Source organism: Rattus norvegicus, chromosome 3 (assembly GCF_036323735.1).
Source record: "Rattus norvegicus strain BN/NHsdMcwi chromosome 3, GRCr8, whole genome shotgun sequence".
NCBI lineage: Eukaryota > Metazoa > Chordata > Mammalia > Rodentia > Muridae > Rattus > Rattus norvegicus.
Window position 1 is genome coordinate 88,320,254 of NC_086021.1, and position 6,868 is coordinate 88,327,121.

The 6,868-nt window shown below is 50.1% G+C and overlaps 1 pseudogene; it reads right to left on the reverse strand.

Moving 5' to 3' along the window:
• Nucleotides 1-215: 215 nt before the first annotated feature.
• Nucleotides 216-5,670, reverse strand: LOC103691841 (uncharacterized; annotated as a pseudogene).
• Between the last annotated feature and the right edge of the window lie 1,198 nt (nt 5,671-6,868).

Here is a 6,868-nt window from a genome sequence, read left to right on the forward strand (position 1 = left end):
GTAATTTGGTAGGTAAACCTGACCTGAGTGAGGAGCAGTCTTAACTGAATCATCTGGTGGGTGCTCACGGTCAGGTCTGGTGGTTTTGGCGTTGGGAACACGAGTAGTAGCGGGGCCTCGGTTTGCATCAGCAGCAGCAGCGACGGCAGCAGTGGCGGCTTTGGCGGCATTGGCGGCGGCAGCGGTCTGGATGATTTCCGGTTTCGATGGCGTGGGTTTCGGAGGCGTGGGTTTTTTAGCTGGCAGCGGAGGATTCGCAGCTCCTATGTGTCCTGGCCATATTCCTGTATCTTGGCTCTTTACCTCTGCGGCACAGGCGAAGCTTAAGAGGATTATTAGTAGTTGCCACCATCCAGTTGTTGTCTTCATTTTGGTTGGGTGTCTTCTTGACGTGGGAGGCGTGTATCCAAGCAGCGATCCCATCCACCTTTACTGCCGTGGGGGTGGTCAGCAACACCAGATATGGTCCTTTCCACCGAGGCTCCAAGGTGCCAGCTCGATGTCGTCTGACTAAGACCGAATCTCCAACCTGGAACCTGTGGGGCACCTCTGAAGTTCCCGGTGCGTAGGCTTCTTTTATCTGGTCCCAGATCTGTGTTCTGATGACTTCCAGAGCCTTTAGATGAGTAAACAAAGCAGAGGATGAGGAGGAGTCGGCACTGGGATCCAATATCCCACTGGACTCAGTCAAGGGGGGCGGTCCCCCATGGAGAATCTCATAAGGAGTGAGGCCGAAACGTCCGGGTGTGTTTCGGACCCTAAGAAGCGCAAAGGGAAGGAGAGTCACCCAGTCTTTACCACCGGTCTCAATGGCTAATTTAGTTAGGGTCTCTTTTAGAGTTCTATTCATTCTTTTTACCTGTCCTGAACTCTGGGGTCTATATGCACAATGTAATTTCCAATCTGTCCCCAGTTGCGAGGCCAATCCCTGACTTACCTGGGCAACAAAAGCTGGCCCATTATCCGAGCCGATTACCTTGGGCACCCCAAACCGGGGTAAGATTTCTTCAAGAATCTTCTTGGCCACCACCTGAGCAGTTTCGGATTTTATGGGGAAAGCCTCCACCCATCCTGAAAAGGTATCAACAAAGACTAATAGATATTTATTACCATATTTTCCTGGCTTTATTTCAGTAAAATCCACTTCCCAATGGACTCCTGGTCGGTCTCCTCGCCTTCTTTTTCCAGGTTCTTGATAGGGCTTAGCGGCGTTAGTAAGTGTACAGGCCTGGCAAGAGTCAACCACCTGCCTAATTGTTGAATTTAAATTTAACACATGGTATTTAGAAGCTTTGACAAGTTGTTTTAGTTTATCTGCCCCTAAATGAGTCAACTGGTGCAGTCTCTGAACATAACTTATTCCTTCTTTTGTTGGCAGGATCACTCGCCCATCCATAGTCCGCGCTACCCCATCAAAGCTGAATTCTTGAGCTTGTTTTCTGCAAACCATATTTTCTAATATTTTAAAATCATTGGCTGAATAAATGTGGTTAGAGTCATCAGTAACTGGAGTTTTTACTGGAGTCTGACTCTTTTCTGCTAATATTGTTACCTGCTGGGCCACCTGTTTTGCCACGAGGTCCGCCATTTGGTTCCCTTTTGTTATAGGATCTTCTCCTTTTTGGTGACCTGGACAGTGAATAATGGCCACCTTCTTTGGCAAATGTACTGCCTCTAAAAGGGCTAAAATCTCTTCTTTGTTTTTGATGTCTCTTCCCGCCGAAGTGAGTAGCCCCCTTTGCTTGTAGATGGCTCCATGTATATGGGCTGTAGCAAAGGCATACCGGCTGTCGGTATAAATGTTAATGGCCTTACCTTCTGCCAATCGCAAGGCCTGAGTCAAAGCCACGAGTTCAGCTTTTTGAGCTGAAGTTCCTTCTGGAAGACTACTTGCCCAGATTACCTGTTTTCCATCTACCACTGCCGCTCCCGCTCTCCTTTTTCCTTCCACCACAAAACTGCTACCATCTGTATACCAAGCAGGCACACCTGGCCATGGTCGATCAGTCAGGTCCTTTCTTGTTCCGGTTTCTTCCGCCAAGATATCGACACATTGATGTATTGGGGTGGAGTTATGTATCTCAGGGAGAAGAGTAGCAGGATTAAGAATGGCAGGTGGGGCGAAAGTCACTCGTTCATTCAGTAACAGGCTCTGATAGTGAGTCATCCGGGCGTTAGTCATCCACCGGTCCGGGGGCTGCCGCACAATACTCTCCAGAGCATGGGGAGCAATGACAGTCACATGCTGACCTAGGGTAAGCTTGTCAGCATCTTTAACAAGTAAGGCCACGGCAGCAATGGCTTTTAGGCAGGAGGGCCATCCGCTGGCGACCGGGTCTAACTTTTTTGACAAGTAGGCTACCGGGCGTTTCCAGGGCCCCAGAGCCTGAGTTAAGACCCCGCGGGCTACTCCAGCCCGTTCATCAACATATAAAGTGAAAGGCTTAGTCAAATCTGGCAAGGCCAGAGCAGGGGCTGCCAGTAGTGCAGCTTTTATGTCCTCAAAGGCTCTTTGGTGCTCCTCGGTCCAGGTGAATGGGACCTTTTCTTTTGTAAGAGGGTACAAAGGGGCTGCCAGTGTTGCGAACCCCGGTATCCAGAGTCTACAAAAGCCCGCTGTCCCCAGAAACTCACGTACTTGTCGCGGAGTGGTGGGGGTCGGGATCTGCATCACAGTTTTCTTTCGAGCTTCGGTGAGCCACCGCTTTCCTTCTCGGAGAGTGTATCCTAGGTAGGTCACCTCGGTGCGACACAGCTGAGCTTTTTTAGCAGACACCCGGTACCCCAACTCACCCAATTCATTTAGGAGCCTTTTGGTCCCCTCACGACACAGTTCCTGGGTTGAAGCAACAAGCAGTAGGTCGTCTACGTACTGCAAGAGAGAAATCTGGGGATTTTGTGCCCTAAAAGGCGCAAGGTCTCGATGGAGCGCCTCATCAAAGAGAGTAGGGGAATTTTTGAACCCTTGGGGCAGCCGTGTCCAGGTCAGCTGGCCAGTGTGTCCTCCTTCTGGATCTCTCCACTCAAAAGCAAATAGTGGCTGGCTGTTGGGATGCAACCGAAGGCAGAAAAAGGCATCCTTTAAGTCTAAGACAGTGTACCAAGTCCGCTCTGGTGGTAGGGAACTTAGTAAATTGTAAGGATTTGGAACCGTAGGGTGGATGTCCTGCACCCTTTTGTTAACTTCTCTTAAATCTTGTACTGGTCGATAATCATTAGTCCCAGGCTTGCGCACAGGCAGGAGAGGAGTGTTCCAAGGGGATTGGCAAGGCACTAGAATCCCTAGTTGTAACAGTCTCTGAATATGTGGCCGGATGCCTTCTTTAGCTTCCCTACTCATAGGGTATTGTTTGACTGAGACTGGAGAGGCATCGGCTTTTAATTCTACTACTACTGGCGGTACTTGCTTGGCTAACCCCATCCCTGTCTGCTCCGCCCAGACTTCGGAAAAAGCAGACAGCCACTCGGGGGCTAGTAACTGTTTGGGATTCTGCTCATGGAGGCGGTATTCTTCTTCTAAACTTAAAACCAAACATGCAACAGGGGCCTCTTCCCAGGTTACTTTCGGCCCTTTTGAGGTGAACTGTACTTGAGCCTTAAGTTTGGTTAATAAGTCTCTTCCCAGTAGGGGCGTGGGGCATTCAGGAATCACAAGAAAAGAATGAGTCACTTGGCTTTTCCCTATATCTAAAACTCGTTTAGTGGTCCAGGGGTAAAGTTTACTACCAGTGGCTCCCATCACCATAGTCTTCTTTTGCCCCAATTGTCCCAGTGGCTTGGTCAAAACTGAATGTTCTGCTCCTGTGTCTACTAAGAAATCAACAGGAGTCCCCTCCACAGAAAGAGTTACCCTAGGCTCGGGGAGGGGAGTCGAGCCCCGACTTCCCTAGTTCTCTTCAAAGGCCAGTACCTTGGGTCCTCTTTGTTTCTTTTTAGGACAGTTTCTGGCCCAATGTCCTTTTTCTTTGTAGTATGCACATTGATCATTTTCGAGCTGCAGTCTTTTTCCTCCCGGAGGTCTTCTTGCTCCGTTGCCCAGGTACCCTGACTGTCCCTTCTCTATCCTTTTGTCACCTACTACTGCGGCCAAAATCTTAGTTAAGTTCCTCTCCTGCCGGCGATCACGCCGGTTCTCTCTCTCTTCTGCCTCTTTCTTTTCTCTCTCTTGTTTCTCTTCCTCTGTTTCCCTCTTATGATACACCTTCTCTGCTTCTTTTACTAGATCTCTCAAAGTGTAGTCCTGGAGCCCCTCTAACCTCTGCAGCTTTCTTTTAATGTCCGAGGCGGACTGCCCAATGAAAGCCATGGCTACAGCCACTTGCTGTCCCTCCGAGGAGGGGTCAAACGGTGTATATCTCCTATAGGCCTCCATCAGTCGCTCTAAGAAAACAGAGGGCGGCTCTGCTGGTCCCTGAAGAACTTCTCTTACCTTAGCCAAATTAGTGGGTCGCCGAGCGGCCCCTTTGAGCGCCGCCACTAGAGTCCGGCGGTATACTGTGAGACGCTCCCTACCTTCCGCAGTGTTGAAGTCCCAGGCTGGGCGGGTTAAGGGGAAGGTTTCATCTATAAGATTGGGGAGACTAGTGGGGGTCCCATCTGGTCCGGGGACATTCTTTCTGGCTTCCAACAGGATCCTCTCCTTCTCCTCTGTGGTGAAGAGGGCCTGCAGGAGTTGCTGGCAATCATCCCAAGTGGGCTGATGGGAAAACATAAGGGACTCAAGAAGCCCAGTCAAGCCCGAGGGATTTTCTGAAAAAGAAGGGTGATTAGTTTTCCAGTTGTATAGATCAGCTGAAGAGAAAGGCCAGTACTGCAAAGGGACAAGTTCATCGGGGCCTGGCGGGGGGGCCACCAACATAGGCACGGAGGGGCAGGGCAACAGTGAAATCTCCTTCTGGGCTGCGGCCTCTCCGGCTCCGTGTCCCCGCCGCAGGCCCCCCCACCCCGTCCTTCTCGACAGGTGCCGGGACCGGGGGTGCAGATGGTCGCGGCAGAGGATAAGGGGGAGGCTGTGGCTCTGTCCACAAAGGGTCCTCGATCTCGGGGTAGATCTTCGGAGGTGCCGAAGGGCCTGCCGACGGTTGGGTCTGCTTAGGTTTAGCTGCCGCAACCGCCACCGTCACTCCGGACCCCATGGTCCAGGGCTTAACCCAAGGTGGGGGATTCTGGACCAGGTCCTGCCAGACGATGATATAGGGGATCTGGTCGGGATGTCCTCCTATTTCCTGAAAGATAATGCGCTTAACAGCGAAAACAAGAGACAGGTTAAAGGTTCCCTCTGGTGGCCATCCTACCTTAAAGTCCGGCCATTCGGATGAACAAAAAGTCTGCCAGGGTCCCTTCTTAACGTCTACCGAAAAATTGTGAGCTCTAGTCCTTACTTCAGTCCAGTGATCCAGAGTCAAAATCAAAGGAGTCGTTACTTTCTGTCCCATGTCGAGCTCGACAACACACACCACACACACGAGCACAAACAAAAGAGAAAAAAGAAAACAAAACCGACGTCGACTTCGTGTCGACCAGAGGCACTGAAACTGATCGGCAGGTCGCAGACCTTGCCTAACAAACCGGTCGTCAAGGAGTAAAGTCCCCTCTGGACCTATCAGATGGGGTTCACCAGGCGTCCCTGGTCCCCCCTTGTGTCCTCCTGGGACGTCTCCCAGGGCGAACGGACGGTGGATACCTGGACACGTCTATCCCTTTCCACCCCGCTCTCCTTCCTGGAGCGCGGTCTCACTGAGCGTCCGCAAAACCGAAACATCGATCGCACCAGATTCCCAGACAGAACATAGACACAGACCCAGACACAGCGCTGAGATAAAACAGAGAATCTTACCTCCAAGTGGGTCTAGGACCCCTGGGTGGTCGCGCAGATCCCGGACGAGCCCCCAAATGAAAGACCCCTGAAGGGAGCCCCCCACTCAAGTCTCGGGAAAGACGCGCACCCAGTAGGACACAGACACCGACCTGCTGTAACCACACGAGGAAGATTTATTGTAAGCGAGATGAAACGAGAGCTCAGGCCAGCATGCTGGGGTCGAGACTCGTACACCACACAGGGAGTAGAGGAGTTCGACCCCGACCTGAATTTTCACAGAGCTTATAAAGGAAAAAAACCACAAACCAGGGGGATCAAGAGGGAGGGAGGAGGGGAATTCCAAAACCATAAACTGCCCATATAGTTAGGTCATATACTAGTCATGTGTAACACTAGGCAACACACCCAGGACTTTGTGACATTGTGATTAGGGGTAGTGACATTTTACAGGGCCATTGGACCATTGTGGCCGGAGGCTATGGGTCATTGTGGCTGTTCCAGGAAACTTTTCATGCAAGAATGTTCCGGGAACCATTGTACAGCAAGGGAGGGGTGAAAAGTTCATGTTCTCACAGACCCTACTTCTTCTTTTTGGGTAGCTAGGCCCCTACTTCTTCTTTTTGGGTAGCTAGGCGGCTTATTATTAATTTTTAATCCTTCAGAACCATTAAAATAAATCCATCCTATGCCACAGCATACTTGTCCCCACTTTAATCTCAGCACTTGGGAGGCAAAGGCAGTAGGATCTACATGAGCTCAAAGCCAACATGGTCTACATAGTTAGCTCTAGGACAACGAGAATTATGCAGTGAGATCCTGTCATAAACTTCTCCCCCATCAAAAAAATAAAATTAATTCTAAAATATAGTAAATGGATATAAAATGATTATTTTAATGTTTGGACTTTTTTTAAAAATTTCCTGGGTACACTACTATGATAGGGCTTTCCATATTTGGAAATGGATGATTTCTTGAAAGGAAAGTACATTGAAGTCCACTGATCTATCTTATAATTCTAATGGAACTCATCCACTCATTCATGATCTCCTT